This window comes from Giraffa tippelskirchi, chromosome 2 (assembly GCF_054371585.1).
Source record: "Giraffa tippelskirchi isolate mGirTip1 chromosome 2, T2T-mGirTip1v1.2.pri, whole genome shotgun sequence".
Taxonomy (NCBI): Eukaryota; Metazoa; Chordata; class Mammalia; order Artiodactyla; family Giraffidae; genus Giraffa; species Giraffa tippelskirchi.
The window spans coordinates 174,760,679-174,787,562 of NC_137276.1; the positions used below are offsets into that span (position 1 = coordinate 174,760,679).

The 26,884-nt window shown below is 34.2% G+C and overlaps 1 protein-coding gene across 45 annotated transcripts in view; it reads left to right on the forward strand.

Annotated features, from left to right (window-relative positions):
• Positions 1 to 26,884, forward strand: part of ZBTB20 (zinc finger and BTB domain containing 20) — an 825,041-nt gene that overhangs the window by 39,881 nt on the left and 758,276 nt on the right. For 7 of the 45 annotated variants that reach the window (XR_014077376.1, XM_081572034.1, XM_081572049.1 and 4 more), the window contains exon 1: positions 1,842 to 1,975. The exons of the other annotated variants lie outside the window; for them this stretch is intronic. The gene's annotated coding sequence lies outside the window, so the exon portion shown is untranslated. Of the gene's footprint in view, positions 1 to 1,841; positions 1,976 to 26,884 lie in introns of those variants that run through there. 45 annotated transcript variants of the gene reach the window in all.

Genomic DNA, 26,884 nt, shown 5'->3' on the forward strand with positions numbered 1-26,884 from the left:
GGTTAATTTAATACATGGGTCACCAGTTCCAGCAGGGAAAGTGTATCTTGAACTCTAGAAAGTACTAAGAATATGTCACTTATTGTGCTTGGAATCTAGTAAAGTATGCAGATATGGAGAAACTATTGAGATGTTGTGCATTTTTCACTAAGCCAAAATATTTGTTTTTCTTTTTTAATTCAACTAACTGGTTGTTCTTTAGAAAAGGTGAATAGACTTTATGGTCCTTTACATTCCTTTTGGTTCTTGCTGGTTGAAATCAAATACTGTCTTCTTATTCTCCTTGGGTAAGAAAAAGGTACTTTTAAACAAAGGAATTGATGCTTATACAGTGAAGTAGTTTTGTTTATGCAAAGAAACACATCCTACTTTGAGAGAACGGTAAAACACTAAACCAAGTAAAAAGGATGATTTTACAATTAATATACTTAATTATTGGTGCCTAAATGCAGAGTTTGAATAGGTCAGAATCAGTTATATTTTTCATTTTGATATAAATTTTCTTTAGAATATTTAGCCTCTATTGTACTGTTTCTAAGTTCCATCTAAATGACACACAGCCAAACTGTACAGAAATATTTTAAGAAAGGTGGCTGTCTAGGTACACAGGCAGAGTTTAGTTTAAAAAACTGGGAGACAAGGAGAAGGGCTTGAAACTAGTTCTGTTTTCTGATCTTTGTAATTCCATCGCTGCAAATGTATCGCTTATGGGAGAAAAGGCACCTGGGAGTGGGGGAAGGGGTGGGGAAACACGTGATGGGATAAGGAGTGCAGTATCAGCATTATTTTGGTTCAAGCATGTAGCGAAAAAAAAAAAAAAAGATTAGAGGCATCAGACAAAGAAAACATTTTTTTTTTCTTTTAAGGAAGCTTTATTTAGAAGCATTGATTATTTTTATTTTTTCCTCCTAATAAAAGAGCAAGGGGTTTCTGCTGTGGTTTCAGATCCATATTCTATGTAATCTTGTCCTACTAGTGATGGAAGCTCCTTGTGGGATTTATTTCTGTTGTTGTAACACTATGTGCTATATGCATTGCACCTGTTCACACAAAGTACATGGCACTGTGATGTTTATACAGATAGATGCTTCAAATAAGAAACCGATCTGCCTTTTTCTAGAGTACCAATCTATTAGTTACTTAATTCAACTGAATTCTTTTTCTGTCTGCAATTTTGCTTATGGTCTTGATTTATTTACTGAGCAATGATTTCTTCTTTGCAGTTATCAGTCTGAGATCAGTTTTCCTATTGCATGGAGTCTGTTTCTTTCAGAGCCTCCTTTAAGACTGCTTTGACTTTAAAATCATTACTAGGCTTTTGTCAGAGCAGATTTGTTGACACTCTTTTCACATTAAAAAATAAATTTATAAGATTGCACAAATAGGCTATGTATTTCACTATTTCCTGCTAATATGCAAAAAATGTATTTATGATAATTACATGTACTGTATGCCAGAACTGAAACAATACATTCCTCATAATGGAGCATAAATAAAGAAGGTGGAGCCAGCTGCTCTTAAACTGTTTATTTGCAGCAGTAATGCTATAGAGAATATACCTTTTTCACTCTGTTAGTCTGGCAATACTGAACCTGTTGCTGCATTAGACGAGTTGCATTTTGCTGGATAGGGGAAGGAAGGCTGTCTGCTGCCTGGTAGGAGGGCTTTGTCTGTGCCTTTCTCTCTCTGTTTCTTTCTGTTTTTCTTTCTCTCTCTCTCTCTCCTCTTCTCTCTCTCTCTCTCACTCGCTTGCTCTGTCTCTGTCTCTCTCTCCCTCTCTGCCCCCCCCCCTCTCTTGCTCTCTCTCTCTCTTCCCGTCTCTGTGGTTTGTAAGGTAGGTTGCAGTGTGTGTATATACACAACATCAAGAGCAGGAAAATGGACTCATTAGGGAGGCAGGCAGTCATTACCACTCACACTGTACTTCCAGGGAGACACCGATTATGAGAAGAGAAACTCAGCGCTGGGGAAGAAGGTAGGGCAGACAACTTTCAAAAAAAAAAAAAATCCTGCTCCCTCAATCCCCCCTCTACCTATCATCTCCTTTAGCCCCCTTGCTTTTATTCTTTCTCCCTTGAATTTTAATTTCCAGATTTAAGTTTGACAGAGCTATTGCTAGCTTAAAATTTAGAATATCTCTAGGAGGCCTATCCTCTACTAATTTTCTTCCTACTTATTTAAGGGTGTGCCCTTGTGATTTAGTTTAATTACTTTAAAAATAATTACAAACAAACCTATTCTTCTCACTAAAGTTCCAAATAAATCAGTATCTTTCACTCTTTTAAAACAGACCCCTCCGTATGTTTGTCAGTCTCTTTGCTTTTCTTGTCTGTTTATGCAGTTCCATCTGTCTGTCTATATATCATGTTGTCCTTATTTATTGCAAACTGGGTTTTGTTAGTTATGTGCCAATGAGTTTTAGCTGCAGTGACAGCGTGGGTATTACTAAAGTGAGACTCTTGTTCTTTGTTTTACATTGAAGTTTAAAGTCCATATTTACAGTTTAAATCCTTGAAGCAGTTTAAATACCTTTTGCCAGTATATTTATTTGATGGCATTGGCCATAAGGTGAGGGGTTGTCACTAAGGGTGGGTAAAAATCTAGTAATTATTTTTATTATTACATACTCTTCTATATGACATCTGGGGATGTTATTTTGAAAGGAATAAGTTATTCTGTTTTGTAACTTTTATTTTGGAGATGAACTTTTACATTTATAGGGCTATCACTGTGGTTAGTAAGAATGCAAACTTTCTTAACAAGCAGTTTTTATCCTGGGACAGTTTCCTTTTAGTATGTTACTGTTTATTATGCTTGGGGAGGGAGGAGTCGGGGGCTGGCCATCTTTTTACAAAGTGGAAGCTATGAAGTGTATCAGGCCATCTTGTGCAACAACTGTAAGTATTCATTTAACATTTCGGGAACTATAAATAATGTATTTGTTAGTTCAAGCATAGTTTTTAGGTGCTTTCTTTTTCCTTTATTATTTATTTTTCTTTTTTATGGTGGGAAAAGTTGCCTTCATAACTAGCTGACATTGTTGAAGAGTTTTCCCAAGAACAGTGTTCTTTGATTCAAAGAAGTAGTTAAATAGATCTATTTGAAATGGTCTCCTTAGTGGAGTTTTATTTGGGTTTGTCCAAAAGTAAAACTGTTATGCCTTTGACAAAAATTAAGTCAGGTGGTAAGATACACAAATAGTTTCAGCATACACATAAGCAATGATAGAAAATGGATGCTAATCTATAGAGATCTTTGATAGTAATAATCACCTTTTTCATAATAAATTATTTATTTAATAGAAGTGGCACTTTCTTTTTTTTTTTTTTTTTTGTTCCATTAGGCCTCTCTGACAACACAGAGAAGTCCATAAAGCAATATTCTTAACCCACCTGGGATGCTGGAGCAGATTCCCAAACACATTCTTGATGTTCAAACCTAGTAAAATGTTTATTAAAATCCATTATTCCAAGAAGGTGGTGAACTTTTGCTACTAAAAGTTTTTTTTTCCTTTTCTTTTAAAAAATTTGTTCAGAGACTTTTAATTTGCTTGTATTACAAAAACTGTCTTTTAAGCTGGAAGGCCAGCTTTGACCAAGAGTAGTACAGATGCTAAGGACACTCAGTCAGATCCTGTCAGGGATTTTTTTAACCCTGAAGGTCTAAAGGGGAACTTTGGGGGAACCTACTGAAAGTGTATGTTCATATGGTATGCAATATATGGTGTTTCAAATGTGATTTTTTTTCCATTTGAGACTTTTGACCCAAACATTTGTTTTAAAACTAGTGTCAAAGTGTGCATATCTGATGCACCTGTCATTTTCTATATTAATATTATGAGAACTACCTAAAATTCTAATCTTTTTAAAAGAAATCTTTACTATATCTCTTGACTAATAATTCTCTTTTCCTCTACATGTGTATATGAACAGATACCTGTGTGCATGTGTGTATATATTTATGTACATATTCTCATACATGTGTGGATAAAGGAAACAGATTCTTTGAGAATATGACATCTTAAAATTTTATGTTAAGCATATTTAGGTTAATTAGAAGCAAACAAAAAAAAAGGTTTTTAAGAGAAGATGAAAATTTCCTTTAACCTTCTAGAAAGAATAAGAGTAAACATTTAGTCATTTTTATGGTTGGTTTGATTTTTAGAATGTGTATATAGTTTCTTTTGCATTATAATTCTGAGCCTTCAGTAGATCTAAAATATTTTTAGTATGAAAAATAATCACAGCCTTTTCTTGGAGGGACTGTCACAATCTAAATGCAGCAGGACGTTATAAAATGTGCATAAGTAAACTTAAAACCAGTGTATTCTGCTATATAGGGATTTGGAAAGCTGAAAGGCTTGCATCATAGGAGGGCTATAGAGTGCCAGAAGAATTCATTAACCAGCCTTACTGGTTATGGTGGGCTTTTCCTATCAGCACATGAATCTGCCTGTTGAAAGCCCGAAGTCTTCGTCAGGTCACAGTGTGTTTCGTTTTAACGTTGGAGCAGACAGTTATCTAACACACCCACGTGAGGAAGTGTTCTAAAGCAGTTATTTCATGCTTTGCCATGCCCTGTAGCTAAAACAATTTGGTATTGAGTGACATGTTATGTGCTTTTTAACTCCTATCCGATGAAAATCAGTTTTGACTCCTTGAAAAGGACGAAAATAGTGGAATGCAAGGCAATGTAATTCAAATACTAAGCACATGTTGGTTTAAACTTTTTTCTTTAACTTAAGAGGAGAATCACTATGATCATTTTTAATATAAAGACTATATAGTATTTCTTGGATTTTACTCATTAAGATTTCAAGACTTTTGGATACTTTTCTTCTTCACATTTTTTTCTCCAGAAGCGTACATTCATCAAAGGAATAGCAGCTGCATATTTTTCCCTGAAATGTGAACAAATAAATGGTATTCCTGTTTATTTATCTATTTTTGAATTTTAATGATTAGTCCTTGTGCTAATTAACAAATTCCCGTATTCATAAAATCTGGCACTTCATAAATATCCAATTGTGTGATTATCTACACATGTTCTGGCTGTCTATAAATATAGAAATTATCAGTGGCTGTGTTCATGAACTTACCCAAGCTTGAGTAGCAGCTAGTCCTGCTGCCACAGAGGAGCCAAGTTCAGACCCTGAGCAAATGCATTGCCCCAGGGTCTGGCAAGGTGTGTAGAGGCAGCATCTGGCTGATACTGCTAACTAGTGATCCTTTCTGGCAAAAGAAGGACTGATGTTGACATTCTTTGAATGCCACTAGTTCCAGCCTTCTTCAGTCCCAAGGGTGGCCTCTTTTAAGTCTAAAAGTTGATAATAAATGTTAGAGCTGACTTGTTTTGGAGGCCACTTTAGAAACATATTTTAGCAAACTACATTTTTCAGTGGAAAATGTACTTTATTAAACTTCTACCAAGGAATAAACTAGTACCTCACCCTAAGGTCCTTAGCCAGTGAGAATGTAATTAGCATGAAAAGTTGCATAGCACTGAAAAGAAAAATATTTTCATTTATATTGCCATGTAACTATCACAAGCACATAGAAATCATATACTGCTTACATAGTAATAGTTCACCCCACATCAAGGGCAATATACACTAGCTGTTGTGCAAACGTGTACATCTAAGAGTTATTATTCAATTAGAAATCAACTCTTTTATATGATTTTTTTTTCATGTTGTATAAGCCATTTTGGTTAGCTTATGCAACACTGGGTATTATTTACAATGTTTCTAGAGTCAGCATTGGCCATTTGATTCTTTGCTCCAGACTTTCAAATTACATATGCAATTCCTAGGTTATTTGGCAAAACTTGGTGAATTTTGCAATTTTCTTGAAAACCCATCTTTCATGCATTTCCATTGCTTATGTAATTTCTAGCACTTTGCTGAATCCTCAGGGATTATAACCAATGGCAAATAACTGCAAAATCCTTTTAATTCTTTACCAAAAACCCAAGGGCAATATCTGTATCCTAGAATTCCTAGAGAAAGTCTAAATTCATGTCTTTTTCTGTAACATAGATATTATACATTTAATCATCAAATAACATTGATGTCAGTTATGTTTAATGTATCAAAATAGATTCTTTGAGCTCTGTTACTTCTAATTTCAATGTAGGCTGTGGGAAGAAATAATGCCATCTATTATTACTATCATGTATGTGTAACCACTACAGCAGATGTTAGAAACATTCAAGGGTCTATAAGAAAAAAGTGCTATTCTGCCACTCTAGCTGTTCAACTGTAATAATGAATAAGTGGCGTGCTATTTCCACACTAAACTGTGGAAAAAGCATGCTTGACTTTGGCTTCATAACCTCTTCCCTACTCTAGGATCAAGCTTTTTTTGTGATTGTACGGTTCGCATGAACATAATCAGCTTGAGGACATGAACCTTGCCTTTCTGGAATCTTTTGACACTCAGTTGAAACTTCAGCTTAGGGTATTCTGTAGTCCAGTTAACCAGTGCAACCCTTATATAACTGCTTTAACTTAGGGAAAGTTAGCTACTGACTTCCAAGTGAGTATGCTGAGAAAGGAGCAAGGGCTAAATTCATTGATCCATCTACTTATCAGATGGAAACTAAAGGTATTATTACTAATTTCTGAATATGGAGTCTTACCTTTGAAACTTTGATGGGAAGGGTGGTAATTATTGTACTTTGTGTTTATTTTCTTGGTAGTACAAGTAATTTTGCCACTGCATAATTCTGTCATGAGATATGATGAATTCAACATACATATTACACGTTACGCATTTAAAAATGTTAAGAATTTATTTGAAAGCTTTTCATAATAAATAACTAATGTAAGGATTTGCATTCAAAAAAATGTAAAACTGTTTAATAGAGTTTGGGGTTTTTGGAGATTAAAAAGATGTCCAGTACATTGAAACTAAAAATGGAAATAATTATTCATCTTAATACATAATAGTGTTATTTCATTCTTTAGAAATTTTCCATCTAAACTTTTTTTTAAAACCACATTTGAATTTAAATTATTTAAATTTTAGTTCTCTCTAATGTTTAGAAGGCTATAATTTTTTATTAAATGAACCTGGATATTTGCTGTCTTTTACTTTTCTTTCAGAGATGTTCTCTGATTTGCTATTGTAATCAAATTATGATTTGTTGTTGGCAAATTTCTTTTATAGTATGAGCTTCTTTCCATAAATGAAATACAAGTGGGAAAAAGTTGAAGGAATGTTGTCAGTTTGCTTACGTACCAAATTAAAACGTAGTGAAAGATAAAATATTACTAGCAGAAAACTATGAATCTCTTAGGTGATGTAATTTTTCTAGGAGATAGTATGCATGTATATGAACACTGTATGATCATTAATACAAACAAAATCCCCTTATTTAGACACCAAGACATTTAAATAATGAGAATATGGTCCTCTCTTTTATTGTTTGAATGGGAACTAGGCAAATATAGGTAGTCTCAGGGATGGCTTTATACTGTTGGTTTGTTGTTGTTTTTTTACTGTTTTTGAATACTGGACACACTAAATTCTTTTTGACCCAATAAACGTACTTTGGGTCTGCACATATTTACTAACATCTCCATCTTCTGGGTTGTTTCCATTTGTCACCCTGGCTTTATATTGGGCAAAAAGAGCTGAAATCATTCTTACTTTTTCTAGTTGCTCAAATCAACAAAAAGCTTTATCCCTTCACCTCATCTCTAGAGGAGAGAAGAATAGAGATGATTAAGAAGCAAATGAAGATAAGAATATGTATAAGTAAAGCTGAGGGTGAAGGGAAAGGGGCCTTTTGAAGCTTCTAAATGTGTAAGTGTAATGAAAGAAAAAGATTTTCTCCCCAACACTCAATAAAAGCTATCTGATCTATTGGACACAGCATTCTCTTCTCCCTATGCCTGTTTAAAAAACAGATTTACCTAAATTCTCCTTCTCCTTCAAGAAAGAGTCCAATGGTACCGCCAAGAGAAGATCACAGGAGAGAAAGTCATAAGGAATCACATTTCTAACACGTTCACTGCCAGATTTTCTTCATACCTTTTTCCTTTTAAGCCTTGGGTTGGGGACTGTGAGCAGACTTTCCTAGTTGGTAAACCGATTTCACTTTTTTTGGTAAGAAGCTTCCCAACAAAGCATTCCCAAGGCATGCCACAGAAGAGCATCATGAGTTTAATTAAAATAGATAAAGTGATTGACTAAGTTTATGTGCATGCGTGTGTGTGTGTTTCCTCTCTTAAAATAAAGTTAAATGCTTTTTATATGAAACGAAACAAAAACAACTCTAAACTTCGTGTCAATCTGAATGGATTCAGATTTCTTTTTAGAGTAGCTTTCTGAAACCATTTGTGTATAGTGGTTTTGAGCAGCACATTCTATTCCATTCCCTGTCCACTTGCTGCTTCACTTTTTAAATGTTAAATAAATGTGAATAATTTCTTAGTTTAAAAAAAAGCATGCTCTTTTGATGGGCTCAGAATATACCCATAAATATAAAGATGTGCTAGGACTTATTTACATTACTATCAGCTTAGCATGAAAATTCATGAGTGAAAGTTTTAGGAACTAATTTTTTTCCTGGTATGTTGAGAGAAACCCTATGGTGTGGTAAACAAACCAAACCAAACCAACCAACCAAACAAACAAACAAACAAAAGACGGTGTCTTAGAGAACCGAGGCATCAACTAATGTCAAAAAGGATTTAAAGTGGTTAAATTGCAGACCTGGTTTCTAGTCCTAACTGATTATATGACTTTGAATAAATCATAATCTCTCTGTCCCTCAGTTTCCTTGCCTGTAAAATGAAGGATAAATTTATTAGGTTTTCTTTTATCTTAAAGATTGTGTGCATTTATTATAAGTAGATATATATATATATATATGTGTATATATATATATATGTAATTCTGCTTACATTTTCTACCTATAAATCACAAATGTATGGAGAGAAATTTAGGTTGGTAATAATGGAAGAATAAAGGCAATTTAGGTGATCTAAGAGACCACACACACACTTTAAGTTTTTGGTTATTGTTGTCCTCAGCTTAAGTAGATATCACAATATATTATTAGGCCTAATTAATAATTCAGTGAATGCAGTAAACCAAAAGTTGTCATTTTTCAGACAAAGTGACATAATTGCCTATGGATGGTTGGATAAAAAAGCTACTTTTAACTGAATGAAGCATAGTATGGTTACTATGGCTCCATTCCTCCTCAATGGCCACTAGGTGGAGAGGTGGTCCATGTCCATGGCCTTGCCCATGGTAAACAGCTCACTTCCAACTTTCTATTAGCAAAGCTGCACTGCATGCATTTGAACGAATCTGTGAATACACACATGACATTTTGCAGAAACCATCAGAGAATATATTGTCTTCTATACAGGCATGATGTGGTATTCATGAAATGCAAGATGGTTTGCTCCTTCTTTGGCCACTATTAATGTTGGTAGACCTAGGAGAAGGCCCAATTATGACTCAGGTTTTAGTTGTCGCAATAGGGCCTCCTACCTTTTTCCAATTTGTCCATTTTGAAAGGGTCCTGAAATGAATGTCAGCACGACAGTGCCACCTTGTGTCCCTATTGCTGTGAGAGTAACTGATGCATGACACAGTGAAAAGGAAAGAACAGGAATTTGCAAAAATTAGGCAAATTGTTTCAACCTCTAATTTTGCAGTAACCGCATGAAAATCTATGTTTTAGTGTTATTTGGCAATTCTTATGTGCAGAGAGAAGTTAGGATGTGTTCACTTTGCCCATTCTCTCATTCCATTGTATATTAAAAATACTTAAAAAATTCTAGGCACAAACAGGGATGTGTTTAATTTAGAATTGGAGATGAAGAAGGCAGGGATTGTCAGAGATACTCACCTAATTCTTACCACTTGTAAGGCCTCAGCCCTGTTGTTTCAGAGAGTGAGGTGATCCTTGATCCAGCACATTCTCACAGCAACTTTTATAGGCATACCTCGGTAACATCACTTTTTACATTGTACTCCCATTGTTTGTAAGCATATCTTTCAACTAAACCATGATTTCCTCCAGGATAGTGTTTGGGTCTTATTCATCCTTCTGCCTCCAGAACTTTCTGTGGCATTCAGCCCAGAGGCACTCAGATGTTTGAGATCTGAATAAATGATTATGTCTAGCTTGTTTATAACTTATTTGTTTTATTTTTATTGTTGGTTTTTTGAATTTTAAGTAATTCTAGAGCTTTTTTCCTTTGGAAAAATACCATCAGATACTACCTACTCTCCAAATATCCCTTTATAAATTTATCAATACTTTCTCTCACATTAAAAATGATTGTTTTTGATTTTGAAAACAATGTATTGCCTTTCCATGAATGTATATTGTAGTTGACTTTGGGGTAAAGATAGTTAATCTCTAGTTCTATCTTTACAGTAAATTTGCTGTATTACTTTAGGTAAGATACCTAACTTTTCTAAATTTGTTTCCCATTCATTAAATGGGCAGGCTAGATTAGTTGATTTTAAGATACTTTTTATTCAGGGTTTTTTAATAGGAATTAGACTCACATTAGTATTATTCTAGTTTTATATTTGGTTTAACAGTTTTTAAAGGGCCATAATAGCTGAAAATTAAATTGCTGGCCTTTGAAAGTACAGTTTGATGTCTCATGTTTTATAAGCGGAAACTGAGACACATGGGTTTTCTCTTTTAGAGAGCAGAACTGCAGATGGGCATTGTAAATAGTATTATAACTGATGGACATTCCAGTTTTTTGTCAATATTTTTGCTAGATTTTATTGCAACAGCTGTGTGAAAAGAAAAGTGTCATGATCAGGTTTTCATTTTATAGAGACTATTTTGATGGCTAAGGAATAGTACTAGAAGGCATCAGACAGAGGCGAGGAGACTAGAAAACTAATGAAAGCAATAGTCCAAGTCAAAAGAAATGAGGCTAGGGCTGTAACTGAAAGGCAAGGTGGGAAGGGACACATGAAAGAGACAATTAGAAGGTACAACCTTTAGGACGTATTGGATGTGGGATGAGAAAAAGCAAGAATCAAGGAAGAACTTGGGGGTAAGGGGGTTGGCTAATTGATTTTGGCTAATTAGCATTCCTTCTAAACTTTATATGTAAAATAAATTATAATAAATAACAAGATGAACCTATGATTTGGTATAGAACTATGGATTACTTGCAGTTTAGAAACTTGTGTGATGTTCAGAATTTTTATATAACACCTGAGTGTTATATTAAATGAGTGTGTAGTTTTAAATTTCATATTTTTTGCATGGAATTTATATATGGAGTTTTTAGTCTTTGTATTACCTTAAACAACAAACTGTATGACTTTGGCGAGTTGCTTAGGCTTATTAAGCTTGGTTTTCTTATTTGCAGAAAGGTGATAATAAATGTTACCCCTCTTATCTACCCCACAGGTTAATTGTGAAGATTAAATGACAATGTATATGGAATTTCTTTATAAATAGTAAAGCACTATACCAATTTAAGAACGTTTCTTTTTACTGCTCTAATTAAAGAAAGAATGGATAATTATAGACCTAAATCAAAGCAAAACACACAAATTTACAAAACACTGGAATTCCAGGCATTTTTTAGTTGGAGTGCTTCTCAGTGGTATGGGCTCTCTGGGGATGACTAGATATGTTTAGCCAATTTTCTAAGTTTTTATTTAAAAACCTGTAATAATAATGACAACAGCAATAATGACAATGTTGATGAGCATAAAATTAGTGTTTTTTTAAGATGTTTAGATAAATGTTTTATGCATCATTTATAAGTTCATTTTTTTATTGAAGTATAGTTGATTTTAGATACTATTTTAGTTTCAGGTATAAAACATAGTGATTCAGTATTTTCATAGATTATACTGCATTTAATGTCATTACAAAATAATGACTATATTTCTCTGTGCTGTACAATATTGTTGTTGTTTAGTCGTTGTGTCAGACTCTTTTGCAATCACATGGACTGTAGCCCACGAGGCTGCTCTATCCATAGGATTTCCCAGGCAAGAATACTGGAGTATGTTGCCATTTCCTTTTCAAGGGGATCTTTCCAACCCAGGGATCAAACCCACGTTTCCTGCATTGGCAGGAGGATTCTTTTTTTTTTTTTTTAACATCAAAGCCATTTTGTATTGGGGTATAGCTGATTAATAATGTTGTGGCAGTTTCAAGTGAACAGTGAAAGGACTCAGCCATACATATACACATATCCATTCTGGGAGGAGGATTCTTTACCCCTGAGCCACCGAGGAAGCCCTGCTGTAAAATATGACTTTTGGTAAATTCATTTTTGAGCATGATGTTTCTTAAAATAAAAAGTAAAAATTTTAAATAACCAAATATGAAGAAAAAATTTTATCGACCTTTTCGGTATTGTATATTGGACTCTAGTCCAGTAGTTCTTAAACTTTAGTGTGCTTAAGAATTACTGTGGGTGTTTGTTACAATTAAGGTTTCTGAACTCTCTCCCTCCTAGGATTCCATTCTGGGTTTCAGCTGGTCCACACATGTTAGAAAACGTTTTACTTTTTTGCTATTGTACATCATAATCAGCTAGGGGATTTTTAAATGCACAGATTTGTAGGTTCTACTCCCAGATATCCTAGATCAGAATCTTTAGACTGATATTCAGGCATCTGTATTTTACAAAAACTGCATTGTAGATTCTAATAATATTGGAAATTTTGAGATTCACTGCTCTTTGTTTAGTGTATATTGTTAAAATATGTTTACTGTTGCACCTGAATTCATTCTCATCGTTCACATTATTCCTTCACTAAACATAATCTCAACTTAAATAGAAGGGTAAGTTGGTACTGCTATGTAAGAAAAGTTTAGTCTTGAAAAACAGCAATTACCACTCTTGCCCCATAACACTGCTGCTGCTGCTGCTAAGTCGCTTCAGTCGTGTCCGACTCTGTGCGACCCCATAGATGGCAGCTCACCAGGCTCCGCCATCCCTGGGATTCTCCAGGCAAGAGTACTGGAGTGGGGTGCCATTGCCTTCTCCTCCCATAACACTAAAATTAAGGAAAACAGAAGTTCCTGAGCACTTTTCACATAAATTGCTTAATGTAATCTTCACAACTCTGTTGTATACTTTGTTTTTCACTTTATGTTATAGGCAACTACCCTGAAGCTTATAAATTGCCAAGTTCACATACCTGTTAAGTGTCAATGGCAGGATTCAGAACATCTATATTCTTTATACAGTATCGTAGTATTTTGTTTCTAATCTAATAAATCTTTACTAGGTTTCTATTATGTTAAGTGATGATGTTTAGCTTTAAGGGCCACAGAGGGCTTTCCTGATACAGTGTAAGTATTGTTTACACCATGGGAAAGTAATTGAATTTTTTTCTTATTCTTCTATTGAGAAATAATTTTTAACTGTAGGTAGAATTCAAGTTTTCTGAATGGTAAGGAGCTTAGCTATAAATAATAATTGTTATTGAGCTACTAAAAAATGTTTTCTGCAGGATCACTTTTAACCCCCATGTCTTTGCTATGAAGTATTTTTTAACCAGTTTACAGATGAGGAAAGTCAGGTTTGGAATGGGTAAGTGACTTACCCAAGTTTTCAAATCTAGTAATCCTATGGACAGAGGAGCCTGGGACGCTACCATTCATAGGGTCGCAAAGAGTCTGACACAGCTGAAGCTATTTAGCACACATACATGTACAAGTGGCAGAACCAGGATTGACCTGTGTTCAATCTGATTTTGACATCAAAGTTAGTGCTCTTAACCCCCAGTACCTGCAATTCTAACTCTGCTTTACAGGTACTCTGCAGAATCAGACTGTCCCACAATTTGGTGAGTACAGCCACTAAGTGCTAATTACACTTTGTAGGAATTAAGTTCTTCTTTCTTTCTTTCTTCTTTTTTTTTTTTTGCAGGGAGCAAACCATTTTGCCACACTTAATCAGTCTAGTAATTTTTTTTTTTAAGTCTTATAAAGGTTGGTGTTAACTATGCATAAAGCCTTAGGGAGATCAGTTGAAGTGAGCTATCCTTTGTTTATATTTTTATTTGAGAGTTGAAACTCTGTTGGAACAGACTATTTGAGTGAAAATTTCAATCTTGCCTTGTAGAACCTGCCATCAACACAACAGTTTCATGGCATCCATAGACATGTTATTGGTCTTAAAATAACTGGTTTGCATTTAAAATCAAATCAAAACATTAATAGAATCAGTGCATCAGTACTTTATAAAATTCAAAAACTGATTCCTACCATTCCTGATATCCTTCTTATTATTTTGTTTTAATGCCTCATGGTATAAAATGATAGCCTATGTATACATATGAATTGTTAAAAATGTTATGTTTGTGAGCTTTTATAGACTTAATAATATTTTAAAGGCAATAGGGTTGTTAACAATTTTGGAACTCCAAAACGTATCTTTTAAGTATGAAAATAAGTATGAAAATATTTATAAATTTGGTATGTATATATTTTTTTGATTCCTCTGTAATTATGTGTGAAAACATATATTTTTAAAAAAGACTCACAAAATCATTAAGCAAGGGATATAGTGTTGTCTTTAGCAGACTTTCAAGTTTATTAAAAAATTAGGTTTTATTTCAACATTTTTCTCTATGGGTGGTCTTTCCCAAACAGCATTCTTTAACTTCTGTTGCACAAATGAATGCTACCATGAAAAGAGAAGGGTGAAAACATAAAATAAAGACTTTCACCTATATTCCTTTTTCAGATATAGAAATTAAAACATGAATTTTTTTCTAAAGAAAGTCTCATTTAGCAGCAGAGCATAAATTGGAAAATTTGGTCAGTGATTTATTTAGGCTCCACAGGGAAAATCTTGTAGGGTGTTTTTGAATATCCTAAATTTATTTTGACTTGAGACCAGCTTAAAGGGCATGTCTATCTTAAAACAGTTCTCCATTTTCCTGAGAAAAATTCCAGTGGAGCTAGTTGTGGGAGGTAGTATCCCAACAATGAATCTTTGGGGCCAAATGAGCACTTTAACACAACTTACTCCATCCATTTCCTTAAACCAAAGACTGTCTTGTCCACTGGGCTTGTTTAACTTTGACTGCTAATTTTATTTCTCTGCAGAGTCAAAGGAGACAGGGAAAAAGGAGGGAAAATAACTATGGCATGTGGGTGAGGTTTTGGCTCAGGGAATACATTTTAAAAGATCGTAGCCAGTGCAGGGATGAAGAAAGCAGTTGGTGTCTGAAATTTACCCCTGATTTACAGAGTAAGAAATAGAAACCAATAGGTATTAAACAACTTGCTTAAAGTTACATAGTAGTTTCCACTGTTGAGATTAGTCCTAGGAACTAGGTTACTTGTTTTAATAAGACAACTGGACAATCCAGCTTCTCTGTTGATCACGATGCCTTTCTAATAACACTGCTTCTCCTTTTCCCTCCTTCTCTTTTTTTTTCTTTTTTCTTGGCTACTGTCTTTTAACATCTAAAAAAATATTTCTGCTTATAATTTCAGGTTTAGAAGCTAGTTGAATAAATATGTTTTGATTATTAAGGCCATTTAGAACTAGCTGAATTGTAAGAACAGTGTGCATCATGTTAAGCCTCTTGCCTTTGTTTTATCGGAGTTACGTAAGAAATGAACATGGAACCAGAAAAAAATGGCTTTGAATAAATTTGGTCTGAGTTCATGGCGTACTTCTAAATATGAAAAATGTGATGCTGTGCTGTGCTTAGTCTCTCAGTTGTGTCCGGCTCCTCTGTCCATGGGGATTCTCCAGGCAAGAATACCGGAGTGTGTTGCCATGCCCTTCTTTCTCATGGCAATCTTCCCAACCCAGGGATCGAATCCAGGTCTTCTGCATTGCAGGCGGATTCTTTACCATCTGAGCCACCAGGGAAGCCCCCAAAATATGATGGCCACCTAATAAATGACAGGCTATTATTTCTTTGCTTGTTTTTAGATTTACAAAAAAAGAAAGGAGCCGATTGTAAAGAGTCCTCATAATACTCTCTCTAACCATGATTTCCTCTATTAGTAACATCTTACATTAACATGGTCCATTTGTTAAAACTAATGAACAGATATTGACACATTATTATTAAATAATGTTCATAATTATTCAAATTTTCTTAGTGTTTTAAAAATTAAATTTCTTTAAACAAACAAGAAAACCAGTTCACCCATTTCACCCACCCCTAACCTCCTACCTCTGGCAATCACCAATGTATTCTCTGTGTCTATAAGCTTAGTCTTAAAATATATATATATTTAGATTCCACATGTATTTGTCTTTCTCTATCTGGGAATTCCCTGGTAGCTCAGTTGGTAAAGAATCTGCCTGCAGTGCAGGAGACCCAGGCTCGATCCCTGGATTAAGAAGATCCCCTGAAGAAGGAAATGGCAACCCACTCCACTAGTCTTGCCTGGAAAATCCAATGGACAGAGGAGCCTGGTGGGCTACAGTCTATGGGGTCACAAGAGTTGGACATGACTCAGCAACTGAACCACATCTGACTTACTTCACTTAGCATAACGCCTTCAAGGTCCATCCAAATGGCAAGATTTCATTCTTTTTTTATGGCTAAATAATAATGTATAGACAGATAGATAGATGAAACAGTTCAGTTCACTTGCTCAGTCATGCCTGACTCTGCAACCCCATGGACTGCAGCCCGCCAGGCTTCTCTGTCTATCACCAACTCCTGGAGCTTGCTCAAACTCATGTCCATTGAGTCAGTGATGCCATCCAACTATCTCATCCTCTGTCACCCCCTTCTCCTACTGCCTTCAATCTTTCCCGGCATCAGAGTCTTTTCCAATGAGTCAGTTCTTCATATCAGGTGGCCAAAATATTGGCATTTCAGCTTCAGCATCAGTCCTCCCAATGAATATTCAGGACTGATTGCTTTAGGATTGACTGGTTGGATCTCCTTGTAGTCCAAGGGACTCTCAAGAGTCCTCCAACACCACTGTTCAAAAGCATCAATTCTTCAGTGCTCAGCTTTCTTTATGGTCCAACTCTTACATCCATACATGGCTACTGGAAAAACCATAGCTTTGACTAGATGGACCTTTGTTGGCAAAAGTCTATATAGATAGATAGATATTGATTTCTTTATCCATTCATCCAACAATGGACACTTAGGTTATTGCCATATCTTGAGTTCTTAAATAATGCTTCAATGAATATGGAGGTACATAAGATTTTAGAATTAAGTATTTTTGTTTTCTTCAGAAAAAAGTCCACAAGTGGAATTGCTGAACCATATGGTATTTCTAGTTCTGTTTTTTAATTTTGTCAATCTCCCTACTGTTTTTCATAGTAGCTGCTCCATCATGCAGAAGGTTTCCCTTTTTTTCCATACCCTTGCCAATGCTTATTTCTAGTTCTTTTGATAATAGCCATTCTAACAAGTGAGGTAATATCTCATTGTGGTTTTAGTTTGCATTTCCTTGATGATAAATAATGTAGAGTGTTTTATTGTGTAGGTAGTGACCAACTGTATGTCTTCTTTGGGAAAATGTCTATTCAGATCTTCTGTGCATTTTTTAAATGGGATTTTATTTTATTTTATTTTTTGCTATTGAGTTGTATGAGTTTTTTAAAATATGTTTTGGATATTAGTCCTTTATCAGATATATGGATTACAAATAATTTTTTTCCCATTCATTAGGTTGCCTTTTCATTTTGTTGATGGTTTCCTTTGTGCTGAAGCCTTTTAGTTTGATGTAGTCCCACTTTTTAAATTTTTGCCTTTGTTGCTTTTACTTTTGGTACAGATTTAAAAAATCATTTCTAAGATCTGTATCGAGAGACTAACCTTGTTTTCTTGTTTTCTCCTAAGAGTTTAGTTTCAGGTCTCATATTTAAGTCTTTAATCCATTTTGAGTTAAGTTTTATGTATGGTGTAAAGCAGCAGTTCAGTTTCATTTTTTTGTATGTGACTATTTAATTTTCCCAATGCCATTATTGAAGAGACTGTCCTTTCTGCATTGTATATGTGTCTGTTTTTATGCCAATACCATACAATTTTAATGACTATAGCTATATAGTTTGAAATCAGGGAACATGATGCTTCCAGCTTTGTTGTTCTTTCTCGAGATTTTTTTGACTATTCAGGGTATTTCATTGTTCCATAAAAATTTATGAGTTTTTGTTCTGTTTCTGTGAAATGTGCCACTGGAATTTTGCTAGGAGTTCCATTGAATCTATGTTTACTTTGGATAGTACAGATATTTTAACAATATTTTTCCAATTTATGAGCATGAAATATATTTTTATTTGTGTCTTCTTCAATTTACTTAATTTATGTCTTGTAGTTTTCAGTATATAGGTCTTTTGCCTCTTTGGTTAAATGCATTCTGAGTATTTTATTAGTTTTAAAGTAATTGTAAATGACATTATTTCCTTAATTTTTTTCTGATAATTTATTGTTACTATATGGTCACATAACATTTTTGTGTGTGTGTTGATTTTGTGTCCTGCATCTTTACTGAATTCATTTATCAATTCTAATAGTTTTTTGTAGGAGTCTTTAGGGTTTTCTATATATAATATCAGGCTTCCTCAGTGGCTCAGCAGTAAAAAATCTGCCTTCAATGCAGGAACCACAGGAGATGTGGGTTCAATCCTTGGGTTGGGAAGATCTGGAGGAGGGCATGGCAACTCACTCTAGTATTCTTGCCTGGAGAATCCCATGGACAGAGGAGCCTGGTGGGCTATAGTTCATAGGGGCACAAAGAGTCAGACATGACTGAAATGACTGAGCATGCATGCACGCACGTATATATCATTTGCAAATATGACAATTTTCTTTCTACCTTTCCAGTTTTATTTTTTTGCCTAATTGCTGTGGGTAGGACTTCCAATACTATATTGAATAAAAGTGATGACAGTAGGCATTCTTCTTTGTTACTGATCTTGAAGGAAGTTTTCAGCTTTTCACCATTGGGTATGATGTTAGCTATTGGTCTGCCATATATGATCATTATTATGCTGAGGAATGTTCCTTGCACACCTGCTGTGTTAAATTTTTTTTTTTATCATAAATGGATGTTAAAATTTGTTAAATGCTTTTTCTGCATCTATTGAGATTATCATGTGATTTTTATTCTTCATTTTTTAAAATGCGTTTCACGTTGACTGATTTGTAGATATTGAATCATGCTTGAATCACTGGAATAAATCCCACTTGATCGTTGTGTATGATCTTTTTTATGTATAGTTGAACTCTGCTACTATTTTGCTGATGATTTTTTGCATCTATGGTCTCAGGGATATTGGCCTATAATTTTCTTGCATCTTATTGTCTGATTTTGGTATCAGGGTAATGCTGGCCTCATGAAATGAGTTTGGAAGAGTTTCTTCCTCTTCTGTTCTTTTGAAGAGTTTGAGAAAAATTGGTATTCTACTTTGAATTTGAAAAAAATTTACTAGTAAATCCATTTGGTTCTGGAATTATGTTTGTTGAGAGGTTTTTGATTACTAATTCAATCTCTTCAGCTATAATCAGTCTGTTCAGATTTTATATTCCATCATGATTTAATCTTGGTAGGTTGTATATTTCGACGAATTTATCCATTGTTCTAGGTTGTCCAGCTTGTTGGCGTATAATTGTTCATAGTAATTTCTCATGATCTTTTGTATTTTTTATGATAACAATTATAATATCTCCCTTAATTTCTGATTTTATTTATTGGAATCCTTTCTCTTCTTTTCTTAGTGTAGCTAAAGGATCTGTCAATTTTATCCTTTCAAAGGACCACCTCTTTGTTTCATTAACTCTTCTATTGTCTTTTTAGTCTCTAGTTCATTTACTTTTGTTCTAGTCTTTGTTATTTTCTTTCTTCTACTGACTTTGAGCTTTGCTTATTCTTCAGTACTTAAGCTTCATGGTAACTACAAAGCTAGAACCTATAGCAAATACATGCACAGAAAGAGGGAGGAGTAAAAGCGTACTACTAAAGAAAGACTAGGCTTCCCAGGTGGTGCTCGTGGTAAAGAACTTGCCTGTCAGTGCAGGAGATGTAAGAGATTGGGGTTTGATCCCTGGGTTGGGAAGATCCCCTGATGAAGGAAATGGCAGTCCACTCCAGTATTCTTGCCTGGAGAATCCCAAGGACAGAGGATCCTGGAGGGCTACAGCTCTTAGGGTCACAAAGAATTGGATATGACTGAAGTGACTTAGCATGCATGCAAAGAAAGATCATTTTTTTTTAATCTCGTAATTACTGTTAATCATAGGTTTTGAAAAGAACATATGCCAAATTTTGATACTGTCTTTCCTAAATTGGTGTCATTATATGGATTCAAGGTGGAAAAGAGGACCACAGTAGAGCTTTAAATCAAAACTTCAGTCTTCTATAAAGAGTTTATTACTGTTTATTACCAATATCCCCTTTGTTTGGCCTCCATGAGAAAATTGCTGCTTGGCCCTAGAATCTCTGTTTGTAAGTTTTCAATCTGTGTTCAGTCAGTTTCTTACTAATATAATAAATATTTATTTTAAAAAATAGGTAAAACAATTTTGATGTAGAGGTACCTGTTGAGTATTACCCTTTACCTCTTAATACCGTTAGTATTATTCTAGGTATCGAGCTCAACTAGAACATGAGTTTTACTTAGTTACCAGCAACTAACTAAACAAGCATAGAAATAATGCCATTATATCAGCCAATGTACAAATAGGCCTTAATGCAATAATGGATTCTCTATAATTTTATTGGGAAACATTTAAGAATTATTCAGAACTGAAAAACTCCAGTGAAAGTCAGGTCCATGTTCTCACCTTGACACATTTGCAGACTTGGTTTCTAAGAATTGCAATTTGAATTAACCAAGGTCTGAAGCACCTACACATTCGATTCACCAAATGTGTCCTATCTTCTTGCAAACAGCAGCTCATTCCTCTTAGGGTCTGATGAGGTTGTTTTTGTTGTCTTTTTTTTTTTGTCTTAGCAATAGAGTCATTGGCAGCAGTACACACAGGCTAATTGTTAGAATATAAGGCTTTGTTAGAAATGGAACATAGGCAGTACTCTTAAATTCACACCAATTGGCAGGAAATTAAATATGGTTTTTAAAGAAATATAATTTAGAAGGCTTACACTAGAAGTGAAGTGGTTAAAAAAAAAAACCCCTCCATGGGCATTTAGTTATTTTCTACCCAAAAAAGTAATTTTCCTTTTATCTATATCTTTACTAAGCCTTTTAGATGAAAGGGGAAAGTGACAGCCACAGAATGACAGTGACCTAAGAGTATAAAATTATAGTTAGTGGAATTTGGGTAATCTTGAGGACAAATAAAAGCCAGGATATCTGTCAGTGAGCTAAATGGGAAATGTTATTTTCAAGATGCTGCAAATAAAATGCTAATTAAAATTCCCTAAAAAGTAACCCTTGTTCCTAAGAAATTATTTTGCTTCTGAAGAAATTAAGATTAAAAAGAGACAAACTGATATTTATAATTTTTTTCTTATATTTAGTTATTTAAAAAAATGTTTATTAATTCTTAAATTTGAGTGAAAGGGAGATGGGATTAGATTAATTGCCATTTAAATATGCAGTTCCAGGTCTGTAGGCATCATTTTGAACCATGATGGGGAGAGCATAGAAAAAATTCTAGTGTGGAAATTATATTTCATGTGGTGAAACAAAAATTCAAGAAGTTTTCTGTTATAATAAGGTGAAAGTGGTTACCAAAGAAACAAAAGTTTCTTATCACTCTGCCTGAGGCAAATGTGGCATATTAAGATTAAAATGAATTCTCTTCTCCTGAATGCACAGAACTCTTATTAATGCCTCGGAAATTATGCGCACACATAGGAAAAGAATAAGATTTTCTGGATACATGTGAATAAGCATCAATTGGGGTATAGGGGCTATCTAATATCTATGGATACTTTATTGCTGAACTGACTCAAAAATCATTTTTTCTCTATTTTACCTTTTTACTTGAGTCTGACTTAAGACTGAGTGACTTATTTTCGTCTTGAAAGAGAACTTTCTTTTTGAGAGAGTTAGGTTCCCTGGTAGCCTGAAAGAGTTAATGCAGTTTCCAAGAGTGTCCAACTTACTTCCAGGGAGAAGTGCGTGCATGTGAGAGTCTGGCTCCAGAATATTTGTTCACATCCCAAAACCAATTTGGCACAACTTAAAATGTCTGCTAGGGAGAGGATTCAGAGTGTTGTTAGGCCACGCAATTAGTGCTTTATTTCATGAACACCAAATCCACCCAATGGTGTTTTGTTTTAAAGAAGAGCTTGAAATTCACAATAACGGGTTTCATTTATCAGAGCCATATGGGACTCACCATCTTTGGATATATTTGTAAGGCTTTCACAAAGAATACTCCTTAGGCATCTCAGATTTCACGAATTGGAGGGCAATCTGGATGAATATCTTTTTTGGAAATGATGAACTATCTTTTTCATATGTAGTCTCTAATTTCAGTAATCCTTGAGAAGCTCATAAACACAGGAAAGAGTTAAGTAAACTTCAACTTACCAGCTTTTATTGGAAAACAAAGACCATAATTCTTAGATCTGGTTCAAATGTCAAGTGTACTTTTGATGTTGAAATTTGACCATCTAGTCTTTGCAATATGTGATATAGCATTTTTGAGAGGGAAGATGGGTTCTAAATCTCAATCTATTTCTGCACTTTTTTGCTAGTTGTTCTGTCATGGTCATATATCAATGGATCTTTGGGAAACTGGCTGCAAGAGAGCAGACTGAAAATGGAATATTGTGGGTTTTTTTATGTTTAATCAAGATTATTTCTTTGCCGCTTCCTCCTTTTTCAAACTTCTCTGATCATTAGGGATATATCTTAATACAATGTATTCTTTAAAATATCAATGTCAATTGATTTTTTGAATAAATCTCATAATTTTTCACTGATCTATAAACTTAGAGGTTTAAAAATAAAATAAAATCAATCTCCATTTGGCAGTGGGTGCTAATACTTTAACTTTTTGTTCCTAGATTCTGTTAAGCTATTAATGACCTATAAACAAACACTTAAGTGTTTACTAATTAAAACTAATATATATTTTTAAAGCATAGCGTGCTATTGTGTTATAACAAACAACGACTGATTTTTCAGGTTTTCAAACCTAAATTTTCTCAGTTCTATAGGCTTTCTTGTAAAGGGTACCTTTAATTTTGTTTAATAAATCTGGTAAAACAGAATACTTGAAAGTCATAAATAGTACTATAACAAGCTACTGACCTATACAAAGTCTATGAGTCTTATTTTGAATTGTTATGGTAAGTTGGCAATTAATTGACATAACTCTTTGTCAGTTTTAGATACCATTTTATTATATTTGGCCTTATTTTATTATCTTCTAGTTTATTTTAAAAAACTCAATACTTCTTTTGCTTTTGATATTATATTAGCATGTTTTAGACTTCCCAGAGAATGTCTACTATTTTTTTTTCAGTTGCGAGGATGTTGTTTAACACTGAATTAAAATTCATATATTCTTTGCTTTCTTTTATACTTCATATTGATACCAGTCATACATTTTAAATATCTCATGAAGATTAAAAAACCTTGCTTCCTATCATTTCTGCTCCAATATGGATTATATCCTACATGGAAAAAGCACTAAGACCTTTGTTACATAGCACACCTATAGGGTGCACACTTGCGTTGCTGTGTGTAATTGACAGCCATGCTATAGGCCGATGGGGCTGCTGAACAACAGGTTGAACATTGGAAATATAGAATGAGCTATGTTTGTTTAAATCATCTTGAACATGAATTTTATTGGATTGTTAAATGTCTCAAATATATTTGACTATATTTTATTCTTAGTCAAATATTCTAAAATTATTTAATGAGTATAATCTTAGAATTAAGTTATTTCCTTTTTTTAATAAACCTAGGTATTGTGACCCAAAGAGGTTTTTTTTTTTTTTTCCACTGAGAAATTCATTATGGAACTAAACATGAGCTTTTTCGGCCGTTGCCTAGTGTTTTCCATAGGAATTTTGAAATATTTTCTTTGGGAAAATGATATAGCATTGGGATAGTGGTCACTGGCAACAAAGAAATTAAGGATGGCAGAAAGACTCAAGATAGAATGTGTGGATAAAGATACAACAATATTACATAGGTTTTTGGATTTAGCATAAACGGCCATGAAGAGAAGATAGATACATGGATCAAACAAAAAAATGTAGATGTAATGGTCAGTGGTTTATTCTTTATGAATATTCCTACTAAAAGACCCATGATGAGGGAAAGAAGGACCTAAGTTGATGGAGTGTGTGTGTGAATGGTAAAAAACTTTGGATATTGAGAGTGGGAAGAAAAGAGATACAGATTATATGTGATTTTATGGCTTTAACTACCTAGTTTTCTACATTTACGTAGAGTTTCTGTTGTAAAAACTGAGAGGCTCCTATATATAATTTTCTTGGTATAAATAGAATATATAAATCATTTAGATTGAGTTGGAATTTTATTATTTGTGAAGATAGACCTGTTTGATTTTGACATCTGGTGTGCTATTATTCTTACTTTACTGTCGGAGTAAAGATTATATATATATATTTTTTTCTCAAATTATAATTGAATATGATTATACAAAGCAAGTGTGTATATGTACATGTATGTGTACATGTGTAAAAAGGACACTTTCATTTCTATGCCTTTGTCTTTTTCTATCTCTCCTGAGTCTGCTGCTTTTTGCTTGCCAGTTTTTCTTTGTCTCCATCATTTTTATCATTGAACCCATCTGCGTAGAAAATAGAATGCTTGGTTTTTAAAATGTTAATGATTTATTTTTTGTTATTTTGTTCTCTCAACTTGTTTTCACCTCAAGAGTTAAGGAGCAAGTATAAGTCGTTTTAGTTCTCACATTCAAGAGGTGTTTCTGCTTTCTTTCCCGTCCGTTTGTCCATATGTTTGCTGGTCTCTGATAGGCTGTGCAGTGAGACAGCAGTTTACTATCTGTGTGTGTGTGAAATTAGCTAATTGGTGTTAGAAGAAATATTTTCACATGTTTTATAAGCAAAGTGAAGCAAGGTATATAAATGTAGATATGATCCAGACACACGCACACTCACGACTGTCACTGCTCATGCATAGGCGCTCAGAAGTAATTAATGTTAATAAGATTTTAATGTGCTTGTGAGATCATAATGAGGAGAAATGAATGCTCTGATTAGGAAAAGGTAACTGTGTGTGTGTTTTGGCTTAGAACAAGATTTCAATTTTTATAAACCGCAATTTTAGAACTTGTTTGTGATTGCATCAATTGGTTTTTATTTTCAAATTAGAGGTCTGTTTAGCCATTTGAATGATTAACCAAATAAATGGGTAAAACCCTGATCATAAGGAACAGTGCAGGTTTTCATTTGCAAGGCAATGTTAGTGTACAGCAAGGCTCTGATCATGTCTTTTGCAAATGGACCATTTTTATGTTGTTTTTTCAAAAGCTTTTTCTCAGAAGCTGCTTGTGGAAATAGTTCTAATTTTTATAAATGTAGATGTTATCTATATGTTCTGGAGATACTAATCAGACACTGTAATTACTGTGTCTGAGATACATTCCTATCAGTAAATAATGGTATGCTCAGTGTCCAAAGAATCCATGTCATGCCTCTTGAAATGTTGGGAAAAATGTACAACAATCTACATTTTTCTTCCTAAACATACTCTTTACAAATTTTAGAGGTTTGGCAACTTTTAAGGGTGAAGTAAAATATCTCAGAGTAAGCAAAGATGCTGTCTTTTCATGGCCTCAAAGGCTGTGCAGTCAGCAGCTACACAATTGACAGGCTTGAATCCAGCCAGATCCTTCTCCAGAACAAGCTTTTTTTAAAAAATATTGTTTACAGAGTTTTGGTATACATTTGCATTATTATTTTAAATTATAGGATAAAACTAAATATCTACCTTGCCCCAGAGCACATAGAAATCACTTGCATATTTTTTACTATAATAGTGGATTAAGATATTCAAGAATTGGAATCCCTTTAAAAGTAAATATAATACTGAAGGGGCTTCCCCCTGTGACTCAGCAGTAAAGAATCCACCTGCAATGCAGGAGCTGTAGGAGATGCCAGTTCCATCCCTGGGTTGGGAAGGTACCCTGGAGGAGGACATGACAACCCACTCCAGTATTTTTGCCTAGAGAATCCCATGGACAGAGGAGCTTGGTGGGCTGCAGTCCAGAGGGACACAAAGAGGCAGACATGACTGAAGCAACCTAGCACACTTGCATAATACTGAAATGCAAGAAGTCTTGGATTATATGGGGCTATGGAGTAGTATAGTTTAATTCCAACAAATTCTGTAGTTGTGGCTTAGATTCTTTTAGGTTTTGGTTATATTCCTACAGTCTTTCTGCTGGAGTTTAAAAATGGTGGTGAAGAAAGAGAAGGTATTAGAGTTAGTTCTAATGAATAATCCTGCAATTTCTGTGATTTCCCAGAGGTGTGTTGGATTTAGCCTTTCGTAGAATCCATGACAGTGATGATTATTGGCTAAAAGAGGCATTTGCCTTTAATATTGTTTAATTGACTGTGAAGTCTTATGTCATTGTGGCATCATTTGGAAAAATTTTTCCCACTTGAAGTTTGTAAATAAATTCATTTATGTTTTCTTCCAGTGCTTGCTTTTTCTATTGTAATTTTTTTCCTATGCTGCTATACATACTTTTAGGTTTTCTACTCTATGTTGGGCTATCTATTCATATACAATTATTGCTTTTTTTAATTATAAAAAATTTAGAACATGTTTTAATGTATGAAGTGTTAGCTTCCCACCTCACCCCCACTATTGCTCTTTTTGTTTGGGGTTTTTATGACTTTTCTTGCTTAGTTGTTTTTCTAAATGAACTTTATAATAAACTAGCAGACTTCAGGGGAAAATAAGACTGATGTTACCCTATTGGAATTACAATAA